The sequence below is a fragment of the Sus scrofa genome, chromosome 9 (genome assembly GCF_054392235.1).
Source record: "Sus scrofa isolate SSC_HxYL_T2T_F1_AM1 chromosome 9, Sscrofa_HxYL_maternal_Yorkshire_Landrace_v2.0, whole genome shotgun sequence".
Lineage (NCBI taxonomy): Eukaryota > Metazoa > Chordata > Mammalia > Artiodactyla > Suidae > Sus > Sus scrofa.
The window spans coordinates 93,412,657-93,434,712 of NC_139391.1; the positions used below are offsets into that span (position 1 = coordinate 93,412,657).

The 22,056-nt window shown below is 37.3% G+C and overlaps 1 long non-coding RNA gene across 2 annotated transcripts in view; it reads left to right on the top strand.

Annotated features, from left to right (window-relative positions):
• The first annotated feature begins 2,259 nt into the window (after window positions 1-2,259).
• Window positions 2,260-22,056, top strand: part of LOC102161480 (uncharacterized) — a 33,587-nt gene continuing 13,790 nt past the window's right edge. The window contains exon 1 of one of the 2 annotated variants that reach the window (XR_014816809.1): window positions 2,260-2,875. This is a non-coding gene — a long non-coding RNA (uncharacterized LOC102161480). The remainder of the gene's footprint in view (window positions 2,876-22,056) is intronic. The other variant, XR_002335850.2, reaches the window with a different exon arrangement.

Consider the following 22,056-nt stretch of genomic DNA (forward strand, 5'->3'; position numbering starts at 1 on the left):
TTTGATAAAACTCTGACAAGCTGTCTTTTAGTTAGTATTTTTAAACCATTGACATAAAAGTGATTAGTGAGAGTTCCTGCTATGGCAGAGCAGGTTAAGAATCAAACTGCAGGGTCCCTAAGGAGGTGCAGGTTCAATCCCTGGCCCAGCACCATGGGTTAAAGAATTCGATGTTGCTGCAGCTGTGGCGTAGGTTGCAGCTAGGGCTCGGATTCAATCCCTGGCCTAAGAACTTCCATATGCCATATGTGCAGCAATTAAAAAAAAAAGAAGGGAGTTCCCGTCGTGGCGCAGTGGTTAACGAATCCGACTAGGAACCATGAGGTTTCGGGTTCGGTCCCTGCCTTTGCTCAGTGGGTTAACGATCTGGCGTTGCCGTGAGCTGTGGTGTAGGTTGCAGACGCGGCTAGGATGCCGCGTTGCTGTGGCTCTGGTGTAGGCCGGAGACTACAGCTCCGATTCGACCCCTAGCCTGGGAACCTCCATATGCCGCGGGAGCGGCCCAAGAAATAGCAAAAAGACAAAAAAAAAAAAAAAAAGAAAAGAAAACAGAAAAAAGCCAAAGTGATTAGTGACGTTGGATTAATATAGACTAATATCTACCATATTTATTACTGTTTTCAGTTTGTTGTCCTTGCTCTTTATTCCTGTTTTTGTTTTTGACTCTTTTTCTGCTGTTTGTCCTTGTAACTGAGCATTTTATATGATTTTGTTTTTTCTTCTTTCTTAGATATCAGATAAAAACTTTTCTTACCTTTTTTAGGTTTACTCTACGGTAATCACTAAATATACACTTAACAATATACACTTAACAACTAATCAAAGTCCACTTTCAAATAACACTATACAGTCATATGGAGAGGTGAGTACCTTATAATAACAAAATAATTCTAATGTCTGCTTTCTGTCCCATGTATCCTTGATTTCATTCACTTTATATATAAGCATACATGTGCTTACTTTTTCCTTGATTTTCTGTAATTTTACAATGAGAGGACCTAGGTGTTGTTTTTTGGTTTTTGGGGGGCACTTGCCTTGTGTTTTCTGACCTTCCTGGATCTATGGCTCGATGTCTGGTATTAATTTGGGCAAATACTCGTCATTATTATTTCGAATATTTTTTTGCTCCTTTCTTTTCTTCTTCTTCTGGTATTACCATTACATATCTGGTACACCTTTTGTAGCAGTCCCACAGTCCTTAGATGTTTTGTTTGATTTTTTTCAGTCTTGGTTCTCTTTGCTTTTCAGTTTTGGAAGTTTCTACGTGCAGTATCCTCAAGATGAAAGATTCTTTTTTCAACCCTGCCTCATCTCTGACAAGCTCATCAAAAAGCATTCTTCATTTTTGTTAGTGTTTTGATTTCTGGTATGTGTTGTTGTTCTTTCTTTAGATCTCTATCTCTCTGCTCACATTGGCCATTAGTCCTTGCGTGCAATCTACCCTATCCATTGAAACTCTTAGCATATTAAATATGATTGTTTTAATTCCCAGTCAGATAGTTCTCACATCCCAGCTATACCTGGTTCTGATACTTGCTCTGTCTCTTCAAATTGTATTTTTGTTTGGGGGGGGGGGTCTTTTTGTCTTTTTTTTTTAGGGCTGCATCCATGGCACATGGAGGTTCCCAGGCTAGGGGTCGAATCGGAGCTGTAGCCTCAGGCCTACACCAGAACCACAGCAACGAGGGATCTGAGCTGCATCTGTGACTTACACCACAGATCATGGCCACGCCGGATCTTTAACTCTCTGAGTGAGGCCCGGGATCGAACCTGCATCCTCATGGATGCTAGTCGGGTTCGCTAACCGCTGAGGTGTAGATAGCAGAGGTGGCTGGGATCTGGCGTAACTGCGGCTGTGCCTTAGGCAGGCAGCTGTAGCTCTGATTAGACCCCTAGCCTGGGAACTTCCATGTGCCACAGGTGTGGCCCTAAAAAGCAAAAAAATAAACAAACAAAAAAACCAAATTGTATTTTTTTTGCCTCTTAGTGTGCCTTATAACTTTTTCTTGATAGCTGGACATGATGTACCAGGTGAAAAGAACAGACTAAAAGGGCTTCAATAAAGTGATTATAAGATGGGGGGGTTATTACATAGTTTTTTGATTCTCTTTCCCTCTCCCCCCCAGCTCGCTCTCTCTCTCTCTTCTCTCTTTTCCCCCTTTCCTCTCTTTTCCTCTCTCCTCTCTCTCCCTACTCTCTCCCCACCTCTCTCCACCTTCTCTCCACCTTCTCTCTCTCCTTTCTCCTCACCTCTCCCTCTTTCACTGTCTCCCGCTCCCCTCCTTTCTCTCCCCACCCTCCTTCTCTCTCTCTCCCCCCTTCGCTCTCTCCCCCCTTCGCTCTCTCCCCCCTTCGCTCTCTCCCTACCCTCCTTCGCTCTCTCCCCTCCCTCCTTCGCTCTCTCCCCTCCCTCCTTCGCTCACTCCCCTCCCTCCTTCGCTCTCTCCCCTCCCTCCTTCGCTCTCTCCCCTCCCTCCTTCTCTCTCTCTCTCTCCCCTCTCTTTCTCCTCGCCCCTCCCTCCCTCTCTCCCTCCCTCTCTCCCTCCCTTCTCTCTGTGTCTCCCCCTGCCCGCCCTTCTCTCTCTTCCCTTAGGTGGGACAAGATGGCTTGAATAGGCTGGAGTTGGGTATTTCCCTTTTCCCACGTGGAAGGCTGCGGCCGACCACTCTGCGTTAGTTTCCTTCCCAGAGTCAGCTGGGCTCTGGTTACACCCTGGCAGGTTGGCTCTGGTTAATTCCTTTCACCTGAAGACAGGCTTTATTGAGATCAGCGTGCTCCGCCCTGTTTCAAAATGGCTCCTGTTTTCTTCTCGTCAGAAGCGTGAGGGGATTTTTCTCCAGTATTTGCTATGCAAACCTGTGCAAGTTCCTAAAGGTAAATTTACAGTATTGTGGGCCCGCCCCCACCCATGACTGGGTTCCCCTAGAATTTTTAACTTTCAGACTTGTCCATACTAAGTCTCCGGTACTTTCTCAATGACAGTTTTGCGTTTTCTGCTCTGGTACTGGTGCTCCCAGGATTCCATTTTGGGGGGTTAAATTCTAGGAAGCTCTGTATTCCACTCTCTGTCCAGTTTGCCCTGTGTGCTGTGCTCCCTTATGAATTCAAGAAAAGTCATTGATTCTTCATTCTTTTCAGCTTTTTAATTGTTGTTAGCATGGAATGGTGACTTGCAACCTCCTTATATGTGGAACCAGGAAATGGAAGTCCTCCCATGTGTTTATTGATTTTTTAAAATTCTTTTGATTAAGTTTCTCGTAATTTAAGTACATTTATGAGAAGGAGTAAATTAATGGAAAGGATAAGCTGAAAAAAATTATATTGTAGATTTAGTAACTGAAGGGGTTTTCAAGGGATCGTCCTCTATAGAAATGATTATTTCCAATATGCAGAAAATTCAAATGAAGAAAAATGAAGGAAAATATGGGGAGGGGTGAAGAATTTTATATGACAAAAAGTGTTAATGGAAGGAAATGAGAAAGTAAGATGAGTTACGAGACAGGAACAATGAGGAAGGTTATCATATTTTTCGAATTGTGGAATTGGAATATTTATTTAAATTCTTTACATAAGCAAAAAATTAAAAATAATGGATGCATTCTCTTAAGTGAAAATATGAAAAAGTAAAGATCCCTACTAAGGTTCTCTCATCTTCACTTACTGGTATTGTTGGGAGGGCTCAAGAGCTTTGTCTTTTCTTGGCCTCATTCTGTTCCTAGAAAACCTGAGCTATTAGGATTTGTTTCTTGATTATTGTCAAGAAAAACTATATTAAGCTTACTTCAGATCTTAAAAATTATAAAAATGCAAATGACTTTGCATGAATAAAATCCTGTCTTCTGAAAGATGATTATCCATCCAGTTAAATTTGTCACTGTTTTTACTTAATGTTTCATTTCAGTTTTTTGTCCAAATTTATATACTATTGTAATCAGTTTACTTCTGCCTTAAATTCTACATGTTCAAGTTACTTTAGTGATTCTTTTGTCATCCACTTAATTGTAATTAGTTCCTATTTTGAGTTAAATTATCCTAATCTTGTATAAATATCTCTATCTTTTCTCCTAAGCTGTCTCTCAATTATTTCTATTCTTCTCAAAATAACCTTCATTTGTTAAACAATTTGTTAACTGTATCCAAATCTTTGATATATATATAACATATCATAACATGTATGGGCATTTTTTGGACTCCATCCTGGGGCATCATTTTTTAAATGAAGTATAGTTGATATACAATGTTTTAGGTATACAGCACTTGATATATATTTTTCCTTTTTCAGATTTGTTTCCATTATAGGTTATTAGAAGATATTTAATATAATTCTTATGCTATACAGTATGTCCTCATTGTTCATCTGTTTTATATATAATATTATGTATCTTTTAATCCAAAATTCCTAATTTATTCCAGCTTCCACTTTCCTCTTTGGTACCATAAGTTCGTTTTCTATGTCTGTGAATCTATTGCTATTTTGTAAATAAGTTCATTTCTATCACATTTTAGATTCCACATATAAGTGATATCCTATATTTGTCTTTCTCTGCCTGACTTACTTAGTATGATAATATCTAGATCCATCCATGTTGCTGCAGGTGTCATTATTTCATTCTTTTTTATGGTTGAAAAATACTCCATTTTATAAATATGCCACATCTTCTTTATCCATTTATGTGTCAGTGAACATTTAGGTTACTTCCATGTCTTGGCTGTTGTAAATAGTGCCACTATGAACATTGGAGTGTGTGTATCTTCTGGGAATTAGAGTTTTGTCTTTTCTGGGTATATGCCCAGGAATGGGATTGCTGGATCATGTGGTGACTCTGTTTTTTTTAAGGAGCCTCCATTCTCTTCTCCATAGTTGTTGCACCAGTTTATATTCCCACCAATAGTGTAGGAGGGGTCTCTTTTTTCCACACCATCTTCAGCATTTATTATTAGTAGACTTTTTGATGATGGTCATTCTGACCAGTGTGAGATGATACCTGATTGTGGTTTTGATATGCATTTCTCTAACAATTATCAATGCTGAGCATCATTTCATAAGCCTATGGGTTATCTGTATATCTTCTTTGGAGAAATGTCTTTTAGGTCTGCTGGCCATTTTTTTGATTGAGTTTTTTTTTTTTTTTTTTTGATACTGAAGTATATGAGCTGTTTGTATATTTTGGAAATTAATCCCCTTTTGCTCACATTGCTTGGAAATATTTTCTCCTACTCCATGGGTTGTCCTTTTGCTTTGTTTATGATTTCCTTTGTTGTGCAAAAGCTTTTAAATTTTATTAGGTCACATTTGTTTCTGACTCTAGGAGACAGATCCAAAAAGATATTGCTACAATTTATATCAAAGAGTGTTCTGCTTATGTTTTCCACTAAGAGTTTTATAATATCTGGCCTTATGTTTAGGTCTTTAATACATTTTGAGTTGATTTTTGTATATGGTGTTAGAGAATGTTCTAATTTCATTCTTTTACATGTAGCTTTCCAGTATTCCCACCACAGCTTATTGAAGAAACTGTCTTTTCTCTGTTGTATATTCTTGGCTTATTTTCATAGATGAATTGACCGTAAGTTTATAGGTTTATTTCTGGGCTCTCTATTCTGTTCTCCTGATCTGTGTGTCTATTTTTGTGCCAGTACCATGCTGTTTTGATGACTATAGCTTTGTAATATCGTCTTAAGCCAAGGAGCATAACTCTTTCCACTCCATTATTCTTTTTCAACATTGTTTTGACTCTTCAGGGTCTTTTGTGTTTCTGCACAAATTTAAAATTATTTTTTTGAGTTCTGTGAAGAATTCCATTGATAATTTGATAAGGATTGCATTGAATCTTTAAAAGTGCCATGGATGGTATGGTCATTTCGACAATATTGATTCTTCTAATCCAAGAACACAATATATTTTTCCATGTTTGTGCGGTCTCCCATATCTTTCATCAGTGTCTTGAGGTTTTCAGAGTAAAAGTCTTTTGCCTCCTTAGATAGTTTTAATTCCTAGGCATTTTATTCTTTTGGATGTTATCGTAAATGGGATTGTTTCTTTATCTTCTCTTTCTGATAGTTGTTAGTGTATAGAAACAAAACAGATTTCTGTATATAAATTTCTGTATGTAAATATCCTGCAATTCTAAGGAATTCATTGCTGAACTCTGGATGTTTTCTAGTATCATCTTTAGGTTTTTTTTATGTATTGTGTTATGTCATCTGCAAACATTAACAGTTGTACTTCTTCCTTTCCAGTTTTGATTCCCTTTATTTCTTTCCTGCATCTCTTGAGATGATCATATGGTTTTATTCCTCAATTTGTTAATGTCATGTATCACATGGACTGTATTGCAAATACTGAAAATTCCTTGAACCCCTGGGGTAAATCCCACTTGATCATGTTGTATGATTTTCTAAATGTATTGTTGGAAATGGTTTGCTAGTATTTTGTTGAGCATTTTTACATCTTTTTTATCAGTTATAATGGCCTTTATCTTTCTTTTTATGGTGATAGCTTTGTCTGGCTTTAGTATCTGGGTGATGCTGGCTTCATAGAATGAGATCAAAAGTGTTCCTTCCTCTTCAGTTTTTTGGAATAGTTTAAGAAGTATAGGTGTTAAATATCCTCTATGTTTGGTAGAATTCACCTATGAAGCCATCTGGTCCTGGACTTTAGTTTGTTGAGATTTAAGATCTTTTTCATATCTAGGTTGTACATGGTTTATATTAGAAAAAAGTTTATAGAAATATACTATATGGCCCACTGGCTCCTCAGATTCTGTATCCCCAGATTCAACTAAATGTGGATCCATCAAACCCTAAATGTACCCTCAGAACCCATGGTTCAGTGATCTAGACAGAATGTGAGGATATGGAGGACAGACTATTCCACACCATTTTATACAAGTGACTTGAACATCCTCAGATTTTTCTATCTGTGAGGGAGCCTGGACCTAAACTCCTGCAGATTCCAGAGGGCACTGCTATTGCCAAAATGTAGTTCAAAATATTTCCCAGGCCACTCTCATTGCATCATAGATTTGCAGCCTGAGCCAAAATGTTAGGACAAACTTAGTGTTACATATAGTAGTAAATGTGAGGGTAAATATTGTAAACATTGCATCTATCTTATAGAATATTATTGTAAACAAACATCTATCTTATAGAATATCTCATTTATCCTTCACTTTAGAAAACATACAGTTTTCTACAGTACTTCTACAATATCATGTACTAATCCAATAGTTGACTGATGATTAAGAACGTTGTTCATCTCCTCCCCCCTCCCTTATGCATGAGTTTAATCTGTTTTTTGGTTTTGGTGTCTATAAGACTAAGCTAAATTTCACTATTAAGTAAAAGTTTTTTAAATTCTTTGAGAAATTTATTATATGTTTTATAAAAATAGTATTATGACTTCTTGGATTTATCCTATACATCTTGCCCACTTGATGAGAAAGGTGGCATAATCAGCTTTATAAAGATGGGTCACCACCTATAAGAGAGTGCTAACCTATCTGCATTATCTTGCCATCATAGTAGACAAAGTTTGAATTACAGCCACACAAATCAGAACAGGGAGCATTCCTTTTCAAAAGATTTTCTTTACTTCAAAAATACTCTATAAGCAAAGGAATAATGTGGACCAGTTTGTAGTAGTTGCAGCCATCTTTGTACTTAACTTAAACCTGCAAATAGTTATCTTATAATACACTATTTTTTAAAGTTTTAAAATAAAGTAGGACAAAGCCTTTTCTCTCATCATTGTTTTCCATATTCTTTGTTCACTGTGTTATCATAAAATGGGGAAGAAAGGGAAAAAAGAGGTAGTTAGAAGTAATATTACTATATTTTCAAATTACTAAAGAAATGAAGCCCATTCACATCCAGATGAAGGTGAGTACAAGTCTAGATATTTCCCCTAAATAGTGAATGTGTTACATACTCATAAGTGTAATTTTCCAGTGCCCAAATGTAGAAGGTAGTCACTAAACTCAACTTTAGTCAAATGAGGAAGAATAAAAGAGTGATGCCTTATTTATTTCAGTTATGGATATCTATTAGAAATCTGAGCAGCTTTCTGTCATACTTAATATTTTAAACACCTGGTTAAACAATGCAACAAGCTTACTTGTCAAAGTCAATCCTTACACTAACTGGTCTCTACCAATAGTGAAGGGCTGTTTGGTTGCAAGAAACAGAACCCCCTAAAAAAAGAGTTCAAATTAAAAGGATGTTTATCATAAAGAGAATACTCTTATGGTGAGGCAACAGCAGGAAATACAGCCAGGTCTTACATGAAATTTGGCTAGCAGCCAGTCTCTTAAACTCTGTCCTTCTGGGGACATACCATTTATCATCTTCTCACAGAAACATAGCTCTCTTTGCAAGGTCCTAATTTCTGCTTGTTAGTAATTTTAGCTTGCATCAAAATCTAGCTGCTTATTTTCCTGACATTATCTCCATTCTTCATGAATTTACAGCTCCAGTCTCCATCCAATATGCTGATTCAGTCTCTGGTTCTCTATCCCAAAATCTTCAGAAAGAAAACATGATTATTTCAGCTTGGATCTCTGTCCTTTCCTAATAAAATTAACAAGGCTAGAAAATTATAGTTATATGATAGTAAGTCTTCCCTTATTAGGACTATGAATCATATGTGATTCTGTTAAAGAGATGATGTGGGAAGAGAGGAACTTCATTTATGGTTATACCTAAAGTACCTTTTACTAAGTACACACTTATTTGTGATAAGAATATTATATACATACTCACTTCCTTATGCCATTAAATCCTCTGGTTCCATTGAAATAATCCCTATTATACTAGGTATATTTATAGATTTGGGGGTATTCCATATGTCCAAACACATAAAGCATACCTGAATCAATAATTTAAACTGATTAAAAGATAAAATAATCAAAATTTGACCTCTGAAAGCTACTATATCATCTGTTTAATGGGAATAATACTACTTGATCTAATTATAATATATAAGTTGAAAACCCATGAATATAGTCCCCTTTTTTTGAAATTTAAAACCAAAATAAATAAGGCATATTCATGTGACATTTAACGTTAAAATTTTTTTCCAATTACAGGTCTTGAGTTTTCTTTGAGATAATTTATATTTGAATAATTATTAAGCAAACATCATTAATTCTTTCAAAATAGTATGTTTAGATTATTGCCAAGTTGAAATGATATACAAAGTTTTAAAATGAAAAATGAATTCATCTCATCTCATTCTCTACATTGTTCTCACTGATAGCCATACTGCAATCCTTGGTTTGGAAATCTTTGAGAAACCTGAAACTAGAGGCATCTTTGGGCCTCTTCACTGACTATGCCCTAACTCTGAAATTCTCTGAATCCATCTCCATCAGTATTTGCATTAATTTAACCTTGTAATAAGGCCTGTATTCACTATGTTATTTAAAATTGTCATTGTAATCCTCTCCACACTGATATGTCTTTTGCATTACTTTTCTCCACAGTATTTATCATTACCTGACATACTACCTATTGCTTGTCAATGGAAGACAACTAAAACATGCCCTCCATTGGCAGGAAATTTTTGTCTCTTTGGTTCTCCGATACAATTCCTGTGCCTAAATCAGAGTCTTTTACATAGTAGGCATACAGTAAATATTGGTTATGAATAAATGGCTCAGAGGAAAAACAAAAACTATCCAAATAAATAGCAAATGGCCTTTTACAGTGAAAGTATATTCACATTCAGCCTCGTGAAAAAACTTGGGACAATACAATTCCAGTGCCTAAATCAGAGTCTGTTACATAGTAGGCATACAGTAAATATTGGTTATGAATGAATGGCTCAGAGGAAAAACAAAAATTATCCAAATAAAAAGCAAATGGCCTTTTACAGTGAGAGTATATTCACATTCAGCCTCATGAAATAACTTGGGACCACCAGACTGCTAAGTTTAGGCCTTAAGGTACAACATCATGTGGTATCAAATAGAATATGTAGGCTAAAACCAAAATTAACAGAAAATAAGTGTTAGTTTTAAAATACATATATTTATCTACATGATAAATAAACTTTGTTGGGATTATCAATGTACTCCTAAGAAAAATTGATAGAAACTCCTCAGTTATGATTTGTAGAACTATACTGATCTCTGTATGAGATTAGAGCTGTCACTCTTGTGATTTGCATTGTTTTAGTCTATAAATTCAATTTGGAGAAAATTCGAAGCCTACTTTAGAATGTAGGTGGAGGAGTCTTACTTATCAATCTCTCCAGTCTTTTCTCTTCTCTTTGAATCATTGGTGATGTTCTTACAGCCAGTGGAATAGATCGAGAAAGAAATATATGCATAGAAAATACAGTTTAAAAATTTAAGCCCTGAGTCATTAAAAAAGAAAAAAAAAATAGGTGTCCAGAAAATAAAGTTGGTTATAGTCTCTGTCTGTCTTTCTGTTTCTTTCTCTCTTTCTTTCTTTGTTTCTTTCTTTGTTTCTTTCTTTGTTTCTTTGTTTGTTTGTTTGTTTGTTTGTTTCTTTCTTTCTTTCTTTCTTTCTTTCTCCTTCCTTCTTTCTTTCTCCTTCCTTCTTTCCTTCCTTTCTTTCTTTCTTTCTTTCTTTCCTTCCTTCCTTCCTTCTTTCCTTCTTTCCTTCTTTCTTTCATTTAGTCATTCTGGTCCAAGTCTGTCTCTAAAGTGTTCCTTGGACATTTTGGCAACCAAGGAAAAGTTTTCACTATTTGCTTTTTCAATGTGTTGGCAGTTCAGGTTTTCCTGTTTTGAAATAAATCACACTCAAATGTAGAGACAGTTAACAAAGGAACCCAAATCTAGGCTGTGTGCACATTATTTCTCTCTCCCTGTCACATGTGGATTGGTAAAATATACAGAATCTCCAACATTTGGCTAGATGAAAACCATACCTCTATTGGCTTTTCTTTAATCTGCTGATACACCCACAAAGGCACTTTGGCAACCTTCTGTGTTTTCATTTGTTTTCCTTGCACGGAGCAATAAACAGTGCTCCAGCATTGCAAACCGTAGCCTTCGGGACAATGAAGGCAGTTTCCAACAATTGAATGGGAGGACTGGAATGAACTGTGCTGCCTCAGCACTGGCTCTAACTAATGAGTGATTTAAGAATTAATAGCATCTTTCCCATTTCTAAAAATTTGTTATTTTGAAATGAGGAAATAGATGACCCATGTATTTCATACAATAAAATACAAACTTCCAGTACTACAGTTTAATAAATGTATAAATGCCTCTCGTAATCCTCCCACCACTTATGACCTCTTGTGATGACAGGCATTATTATCTCTGGGTTGTAAAAACAAAACATACGTCTTCTTAAAGCTTTATGCTCCCAGCTTGACTGATTCATTTAGCAATAGCCTGAGAATGCAGTTTGTTTGCAAACACACACACTAATTATATATAGATTAGGATGATTCTTCATGATTTTATAATGTTGCTACTTCTATCTCATGTCTTTTTGACTGAATAGAAAATGAAACTCAGTTAACAGCTCTATGAAGAAAGAAAAACTATAAAAAGAAAATTTCACTATTTCAAAATGCTTATTAAGATGAAAATATGGTTATTGGACACCAGGTGTGGAATTCACCCTTTGGACCATTTTCCAGATAACAGTGATCTCCCTTTTGAGGGGACTTGTTCCTACAAGCCCTCCTAAATCACAATAAACTCTCCAGGCAGCCATGTTAGTCCTACCAGGAGCAGACATTGTCCCCATAGTGCACCAGATTCTTTCTTCTAAGAACTTGCCATCAGCTCCGAGAGCCAAAAGATCACATACGGTTGGGGCAGCAAAATGTAGGTAATGCCTATGAGTGATCAAGAGAAACTCTTGCTACTTTTGGGTAACTTCATCTAATCTTTCTTGAAGTCTAGCAGCATTCTTTATCCTGGAATTTCACTGGCACTGCTGAATTTTGATAGCACCTCTCAGGCATTCCCACTTCTTAAAACATTTTATTGGTGTATAGTTGACTTACAATGTTGGTTAGTCCATTCGTTGAAGTCCATTCGTTTTCAGATTCATTTTCCATATAGGCTATCACAGAGTGCTAAGTAGGTTTCCCTGTGCTTTATAGCTGTGTGTGTATGTCAATCCCAACCTCCCAAATCATCCCCCCCCCCACTAACGTTTCCCCTTTGGTAACCATAAATTTGGTTTCAAAATCTTTGTTTCTGTTTTGTGAATAAGTTCTTTTGTATTATTGTTTATTAGAATCCACATATTAGTGATCTCATATGTTTGTCTTTTTCTGTCTGACTTACTTCACTGAGTATAATAATCTCTAGGTCCATCCATGTTGGCACAAATGGCATTATTTCCTTCTTTTTAAAAATCAAGTAACATTCCATTGTATATAGGTACCACATCCTCTTTATCCAGTCATCTGTTGGTGGACTTTTCAGTTTCTTCCATGTTTCGGCTATTGTAAATGGTGCTGCTATGAACATTGGGGGGCTTCTTTGAGTTAGGGTTTTTCTTCGAATTATGGTTTTCTCAGGATATATGCTCAGGAGAGGGATTGCTGGACTATATAGGAGTCCTATATTTAGTTTTTTAAAGAACCCCCAGGAGTTCTCATCATGGCTCAGCAGAAATGAATCTGACTAGCATCCATGAGGACACAGATTTGATCCTTAACTCAATGGGTTAAGGCTCTGGCATTGCTTTGAGCTGTGGTGTAGGTCTTAGATGTGGTTTGGATCCCGCATGGCTGTGGCTGTGGTATAGGCCAGCGGCTACAGCTCTGATTTGACCCTTAGCCTGGGAACTTCCTTTAGGTACGGCCGTTAAAAAAACCAAAACAACAACAAAAAAGAACCTCCATACTATTCTCCATAGTTGTTGCACCAATTTACATTCCAAGAAACAGTGTAGGAGGGTTCCCTTTTCTCCACAGCCTCTCCAGCATTTATCATTTATAGATATTTTGATAATACCCATTGTAATTGGTGTGAGATGATACCTCATAATTTTGACTTGTATTTATCTCATCATTAGTAATGTTGAGCATCTTTCCATGTGTTTTTTTGGCCATCTGTATGTCTTATTTGGAGAAATGTTTAGATCTTCTGACTACTTTTTGATTGGGTTGTTTGTTTTTTGATGTAAAACTGTATGAGGTTTTTGTATATTTTGGAGATTTAACCCTTGTCTGTTGTATCATTTGCAAATATTTTCTCCCCTTCTGTGGGTTGTCTTTTTTTTTATGGTTTCCTTTGCTGTGTAAAAGCTTTTAAGTTTAATTAGGTCCACTTTGTTTATTTTTTATTTATTTTCGTTACTCCAGGAGGTGGATCAGAAAAGATATTGCTGCAATTTATGTCAGTGTTCTGTGTATATTTTTCTCTAAGAGTTTTATAGTGTCCAGCCTTATGTTTACGTCTTTAATATATTTTGAGTTCACTTTTGTATATGGTCTTAGAGAATGTTCTAATTTATTCTTTAACATGTAGCTTTCCAGTTTTCCCAGCACTACTTATTGAAGAGGCTATCTTTTGGCCATTGTATAATAACTTGCTAGAATTTTCATAGACTAATTGACCATATTGTGTGAGTTTATTTCTGGGCTTTTTATCCTATTTCATTGATCTATATTTCTGTTTTTGTACCAGTGCCATACTGTTTGATGACTAAAGCTTTGTAATATAGCTAAAGTAGGGAGCCTCATTCTTCCGGCTCTGTTTTTCTTTCTCAAGATTGTTTTGGATATTTGGAGTCTTTTGTGTTTCCATACAATTTGTAAAGTTTTTGTTCTATTTTTTGTGGAAAATGCCATTGGTAATTTGATAGAAATTTCGCTGAAACTGTAGACAGTCTTGGGTAGTATAGTAATTTTTACAATGTTGATTCTTCCAGTCCATGAATATAGTATGTCTTTCCATCTATTTGTTTCATATTCAGTTTCTTTCATCAGTGTCTTATAATTCTTAGAGTACAAATTATTTTCCTTTTAGATAGGTTTTATTCCTAGGTATTTTATTCTCTTTGATATGATGGTAAATGGGGTTGTTTTCTTAATTTCTCTTTCTGATTTTTCCTTGTTAGTGGATAGGAGTGCAAGAGATTTCTGTGTATTAATTTTGTATCCTGGAACTCTACTGAATTCATTAGTGAGCTCTAGTAGTTTTCTGGTACTGTCTTTAGGATTTTCTACATATAGTATCATGTCATCTGCAAACAGTGACAGTTTGACATCTTTCCAATTTGGATTCCTTTTATTTCTTTTCCTTCTCTGATTGCTGTGGCTAGGACTTCCAAAACTATGTTGAACAAGAGTGGTGAGAGTGAACATCCTTGTATTATTCCCAATCTTAGAGGAAGTGCTTTCAACTTTTCAGCATTGAAAGTGATGTCAGCTGTGGGTTTGTCATATACGGCCCTCACCATGTTAAGGTAGGTTTCTTCTATGCCCACATTGTGGAGAGTTGGGTGTTGAATTTTGTCAAAAGCTTTTTCTATATCCGTGGCCATATGACCATATGACCATATCATTACTATTGTTCAATTTGTTAACGAGGTGTATCACATTTATTGATTTGCCTATATTGAAGAATCCTTGCATCCCTGGAGTACATTCCACTTGATCATGATGTAGGGTCCTTTTAATGTATTATTGGATTTGGTTTGCTAGTGTTTTGTTAAGGTTTTTGCATCTATATTCATCAATGATACTGGTCTGTGATTTTCTTTTTTGTGGTGTCTTCGTCTGGTTTTGTTTCATTTGAGGTGATGAACTTGGGAGTAGTTCCTCTACAGTTTTTTGGGAGGGTTGCAGAAGGATAGATTATAACTGTTTTCTAAATGTTTAATAGAATTCACCTATGAAGGCATCTGCTCCTGGACTTTTGGTTTTGGTAAGCTTTTAAATCATGGTTTCAATTTCAACACTTGTGATTGGTCTGTTTATATTTTCTATTTTTTCTTGGTTCAGTCTTAGAAGGTTGTACGTTGTGAGAATTTTTCAGTTTCTTCTAGTTCATTTTGTTGGCTTATAGTTGCTTATAATAATCTCTTAGGATTCTTTGTACTTCTGTGGTGTCAGTTGTAATTTCTCCTTTTTCATTTCTGATTTTTTTTTTCTTGATGAGTCTGGCTAAAGATTTATCAATTTTGTTGATGTTTTGAAAGAACCAGCTTTTAGTTTCATTGATTTTTTCTATTTTTTTCTTCATTTCTATGTCATTTATTTCTAGTCTCATCTTTATGATTTCTTTCCTTCTACTAACTTAGAGTTCTGTTTGTTCTTTTTTCTCTAATTGCTTTAGGTTTAAGATTAGGTTGTTTATTTAGGGTTTTTCTTTTTTCCTGAGGTAGGCTTGAATTACTATAAACTCTGCTCTTAGAACTGCTTTTGCTATATCCCTTAGATTTTGGATCATTGCATTTTTGTTTTCATTTGTCTCTAGATATTGTTTAATTTCCTTTGATTTCTTCAGTAGTCAATTGGTTCTTTAGTATCATATTGTTTAGCCTCCACATATTTCTATATTTTGCAGGTTTTTTTTTCTTGTGGTTGATTTCTAGTCTCATAGTGTTGTGGTCAGAAAAAATGCTTGATATAATTTCAGTTTTCTTAAATTTACTGTGGCTTAATTTGTGGCACAAGATATGATCTATCCTGGAGAAATTTCCATGTGCACTTGAGAAGAAAGTGTATTCTGCTGCTTTTGTATGAAATGTTCTATAAATATCAATTATGTTTTCCTGGTATGATGTTTCATTTAAGGCCTGTTTCTTTATTGACTTTCTGTTCAGATTATGTGCCTGTTGCTGAAAGTGTGATGTTAAAGTCCCTATTTTGTGTTATTGTTGATTTATCCTTTTGTGACTTTTAGCTGTTGCCTTATATGTTGAGGTGTTCTTTTGTATGGTGCATAAAATTTACAATTATTATATCTTTGGGTTGATCCTTTGATCATTAGATAGTGTCCTTCTTTGTCTCCTATAACTTCTTTATTTTAAAGTCTATTTTTTTCTGATATGAGTATTGTTTTCCACTTTTCTTTAGACTTCCATTTGTATAGAATATCTGCTTCCATCCCCTCACTTTCAGTCTGTATGTGTCCCTAGATCTGAAGAGGATCTCTTATAGACAGCATATGTATGGGTCTCATTTTTATATCCATCAGCCAGTTTGTGTCTTTTTGTTGGAGTATTTAATGCATTTACATTCAAGGTAATTAGCAATATGTATGTACTTATGGCTATTATTTTGATTGTTTTGGATTTCTTGTTGGACTCCCCCCCTTTTTGTTCTCCTATGATTTGATGACTATCTTTAGTGTTGAATTTGAACTGATTTTTCTTTTTATGAATGTGTCCATCATAGTTTTTTTTATTATAGTTCCCATAAGGTTTTGACACAAAATTGTTTTAAGTTGCTGGTCTCTTTTTTTTTTTTTTTTTTTTATTAAATTTTATTTTCCCACTGTACAGCAAGGGGGTCTGGTTATCCTTACATGTATACATTACAATTACAGTTTTTCCCCCACCATTTCTTCTGTTGCAACATGAGTATCTAGACATAGTTCTCAATGCTATTCAGCGGGATCTCCTTGTAAATCTATTCTACGTTGTGACTGATAAGCCCAAGCTCCCGATCCCTCCCACTCCCTCCCCCTCCCATCAGGCAACCACAAGTCTCTTCTCCAAGTCCATGATTGATTTTCTTTTCTGAGGAGATGTTCATTTGTGCTGGATATTAGATTCCAGTTATAAGTGATGTCATATGGTATTTGTCTTTGTCTTTCTGGCTCATTTCACTCAGTATGAGATTCTCTAGTTCCATCCATGTTGCTGCAAATGGCATGATGTCATCCTTTTTTATGGCTGAGTAGTATTCCATCGTGTATATATACCACATCTTCCGAATCCAATCCTCTGTCGATGGACATTTGGATTGTTTCCATGTCCTGGCTATTGTGAATAGTGCTGCAATGAACATGCGGGTGCATGTGTCTCTTTTAAGTAGAGCTTTGTCCGGATAGATGCCCAAGAGTGGGATTGCAGGGTCATATGGAAGTTCTATGTATAGATTTCTAAGGTATCTCCAAACTGTTCTCCATAGTGGCTGTACCAGTTTACATTCCCACCAACAGTGCAGGAGGGTTCCCTTTTCTCCACAGCCCTTCCAGCACTTGTTATTTGTGGATTTATTAATGATGGCCATTCTGACTGGTGTGAGGTGGTATCTCATGGTAGTTTTGATTTGCATTTCTCTTATAATCAGCGATGTTGAGCATTTTTTCATGTGTTTGTTGGCCATCTGTATATCTTCCTTGGAGAAATGTCTATTCAGGTCTTTTGCCCATTTTTCCATTGATTGATTGGTTTTTTTGCTGTTGAGTTGTATAAGTTGCTTGTAGGGCTTAATCTCTAGAATATACAAGCAACTTATACAACTCAACAGCAAAAAAACCAATCAATCAATGGTCTCTTAATTTCAAATGCATTTTCCATATTCTGCATTCATCCTCTCCTCACAATTGCTGATTTTGATAATTGTGTTGGTCTGTGTATGATTTTCTATTTTTATTTTGTTTACCTGTGAGTTTTCCCAGTTGTCATTCTCTTGTTTCTAGTTGTGGCCTTTTTTTTTTCAACCTAGAGAAGTTCCTTTAGCATTTGTTGTAAAGCTAGTTTGGTGGTGCTAAATTCTTTCAGCTTTTGTTTATCTGCAAATCTTTTGATTTCTCTGTCAAATATGAATGAGATCCTTGCTAGTAGTGTATTTTTGGTTGAAGTTTTTTTCTGCTTCATCACTTTAAATATATCCTGCCAGTCCTTTCTGGCCTGTAGAGTTTTCTCTCAAGAAAATAAGGTAATAGGGAGTTCCTGTCATGGCTCAGCAGAAATGAATCTGACTTGTATCCATGAGGATGTGGGTTCCATCCCCGGCTTCACTCAGTGAGTGGGTTATGGATCTGTCATTGCCATGAGATGTCGTGTAGCTCACATACACAGCTTGAATCCCGTTTCTGTAGCTGTGGTGTAGGCTGGCAGTTGCAGCTCTGTTTCAGCCCCTAGACTGGGAACTTCCATATGCCACTGGTGTGGCTCTAAAAAGAAAAAAAATCAGGTAATAACCTTATGAGGATTCCCTTGTATGCTGTTGATTGCCTTTCCCTTGTTGCTCTTAATTTTGTTTGTATTTAACTTCTGTCAGTTTGATTAGTTTGTGTCGTGCTGTGTTCCTCCTTGGGTTTTTCCTGTATGGGAATCTCTGTGCTTGCTTAACTTGAGTGAGTGTTTTCTTTCCCACGTTAGGGAAGTTTTCAGCTATAATCTTTTCAATTATTTTCTCAGGACATTTCTCTCCTTTTTCCTAGTGGGACTCCTATGATGTGAATGTTGCTACATTTAATGTTGTCCCAGGGGTCTCTTAGACTGTTCTTCTTTCTTCTTCTTTTTTTTTTTTTTTTTTTTTTTAGTCTTTTCTAGGGCTGCACCTGCAGTATATGGAGGTTCCCAGGCTAGGGGTCCACTCGGAGCTGTAGCCACTGGCCTACGCCACAGCCACAGCAACGTGGGATCTGAGCCATGTCTGTGACTACACCACAGCTCCTGGCAATGCCAGATCCTTAACCCACTGAGTGAGGCCAGGGATCAAACCCACAACCTCATGGTTCCTAGTTGGATTTGTTAACCACTGAGCCACAATGGGAACTCCCTGTTCTTATTTCTTTTCATTCTTTGTTCTTTATTCTTTTCCATGGTGGTGGTTTCCACTACTCTGACACCTCACTTACTTGTTTTCTGCCTCAATTATTCTGCTATTGATTGCTTCTAGTGTGTTTTTCATTTTACATATTGTGTTGTTCATCTTTGTTCACTTGCTCTTTAAATCTTCCAGCTCTTTGTTAAACATTTCTTGTAAGTTCTTGATCTGTGCATCCATTTTTTTTCCTGAGATCTGGAATCATTCTTACTATCATTACTGTGAATTTTCAGGTAGATTGCCTATCTCCCCTTAATTTAATTGTTTTTGTGGGTTTTTATCATGTTCCTTTGTCTGAAACATATTTTTCTCTTGTCATCTCATTGTATCTAAATTTGTACATTTGTGGTCTCCTTTCTGCAGGCTGCAGGGTTTTAGTTCCTCTTTCTTCTGGTTGCTGCCCTCTACTGAGTAATGTCAGCCCAGGGGTTTGTGCAGACTTCCTGGTTGGAGCGACTGGTGCCTTCCCAGACTGGTGTGGAGCTGGGTCTTGTCCCTCTGGTGGTCAGGGCCATGTCAAGGGGTATGTTTAGAGGTAGCTGTCAGCTCAGTATGACTCTAGGCAGTCTGTGTGTGTTTAATGTATAATTCATATATTTTGGTGTGAGTGCTTTTTCTAGTTTGGTTACCTGCTACCTCTTTCCTCCGTGTGTGTTGGCCTTTATCCCCTTGATAGGAAGTGTAATTGATGTTGTGGTGACAAGAACCTGCATTAGATATTGAAAAGAGCTTCCTCTTTGCTCTGTGGTTGTCACAGACCTGTAAAGAGAATGGTCTGCTCCCTAGTTGTTGGAGTAGTAGCCCCCTAATCTGTTTCTGAGCTATGTTCTGATCTACAATTGAACGTAGGTGAGTTTGAAGCATTCCCACTGGAAGAGAAGCCACTGAGTATTCTTCTGCTGTAGCTGTTCACTTGTGAGTGTGTGCCACCTTTTCTGTTGTATGGGGTCACAAAGTAACTTGTTGTTGACACTGCTCTTGGGTAGTGTCCATGGGTATGTCTATAATTAGTCCTGGTGTCTCTGAGGCATTGTTTTCACTAGGTCACCAGTGCAGATACACTGAGGTCAGGACCCAGGACTGCAGTATTCTTGCATCTGGGCCTGCTGTGATATGTATGGAGGCAGCTGAGTTCTGGCCTGGTCCAACCCCTGCATGTAACTGCCCACTAAAACCCACAGCTGCTTAAACCAGACCTGTCTCAGGTGCAGGAGCATTCATCTGTTTGGATATTCCACCAGCACTGACTTTATAAGGCTGGAAGCAGAGGTGTGAATCTGCAGTTCACACAGTAGGGAGGAGAGATTTCAGCTCTTCGTCCTTAGTCGCTGGGCTGTTTTTAGTATGTGTTCCTGTCATCTCTTTCCTCAATGCATGCTGGCCATTATCTCCCTGACAGTAGGTGTGAAGATGCAGTGGCTGGTGCCTGACTGGTCCTCGAGTTCTCAGTAGTGGTAGCAGCTCACGTGTGTACCCAGAGCACATGATGGGAGCAGTGGTGGCTCATGAGCACTCCTGGAGCTGAATGCCACCTCTAGATGGAGTCCAAAAGGGAGGTGGCAGTGGATTGCATGACCCTTCCTACAGCCTGGCAGCAGCCAGCACTTGACACCTGGTCACAGGCTCTTCAACAGTGGCTGTGAGCCCTGCATGCTTCTGAGGAGGCAGGGGCAGAAGCTGACTCCTGGTCTTGGGATCTTCAGTGGTGGCAGTGGGCTGCACCAGCTCCTGGGAAGGTGGGGGGAGGGGTCAGTGCCTGGTCATGGGGCCCTTGGCCCCAGCAGCAGTGGGCCATGCACACTCCCAGGGAGTCAGGGGTAGAGGTCAGTGCTCAGTCATGGGATGCTCCTTCCCCCCCCCCCTTTTTTTAAGCTTTTGCAAATCCTAATAGGCTTCAGTTGCTTGGGAAAAAATAATTCTGACTTATAATAGGGGATTATGAGGAGGGAAGTCAGTATATTGTTTGTGAAATTCTTGTTTGCTACAGCAGTGCCTGTCAAGGTAGAAAATGTTAATAGGACAAGACACTGTAGCTCTAAGAGAACACATATACAAAAAGTTGTTCTTACTGGAATATAGCTCTAGAGTGTAAAGCCTGAAATACATAATATTAAAGTAGACTTAATAAGAGCTCTTCTCTCCTAAGGATGGATTACTCCAACCTTTTCCTAAATACAAAAGGGAAACAAAGCATAGAGTCTGCTCAGTGGATCTCCTGAACTAAAATACACTTGACTCCATGGCTGTTCTCTACACTTGTATAATAATCCAACCTTGAAGTGGTTAGAAATTACAAAGAGCGGAGTTAGAGTGTAATTTTTTCATTCATTCAACAAATATTTATCAGGTGTCTACCACATGACCAGCTTATTGGGTTAAGGATCTGGCGTTTCTGTGAGCTGTAGTGTCCATTGCAGACATGGCTCGGATCTGGCGTTGCTGTGTCTGTGGTATAGGCCAACAGCTGCAGCTCCGACTCAACCCCTAGTCTGGAAACTCCCATATGCCACAAGATGCAGCCCTAAATTAAAAAAAAAAAAAAAGTACTACCAAAGCTACCTTGCTACTTGTGTAATTACTTGGTTATTTCAGAGCCCATGATCCCTGGGATGGGGTCAGGTGGGGCTCTATACTGAGTCCCAGACTTGCACAATCCTGAGTGAATCCATAGAATAGAGAAGAGGTAGTTTCCAAAAGGAATGTTAGAAAAAATGGGCAGATAACCACTAATATGTGTGAGTGTGAAAATGGATAAATGAGTGTGTGTGATACACCAAAATGTTAGCATTTTGACTATTCATTTTAAAATAAGAAAAAATACATAAACAGTAAGCAACCTGAAGATATTTTCTAAAGATAATAAAAGCATTAGTGAATAGTTTGATATTAAAGTCAAAATAATGGATGCTATAGTATGAATATATTATATATCTGTAGTGGTATATAGCATATATATAAATTTGAGGATATATTAATTGCCCTCACTTTGGAGATGAGCTAATGGCAGAAGACAGTTTTCCAGAAGTCTCTTGCATTTCTGCACATCTTGTGAACAAGAGACACCAATAGCTTTTGCTGCAGACTAAACTTTTCAAGGATCTTTATATAGCTAAAGCCTTAAAAAATAAAAAATGTCTCCCTCTACAGCAAAGTCCAGGGGTTTTTTTACTGCCCAGTGTAATAAAGATAATGATAACTCCCACTGGAGCAAAAGTTGGGCAGGTTTGCTTGCAACCATTATAAATGATTACAGTCACTAAGCGTAGCCTTTCTTAGCTGTGACATAAGCTTTCTTCACATACAGCATCCATCTGGGGGTCCT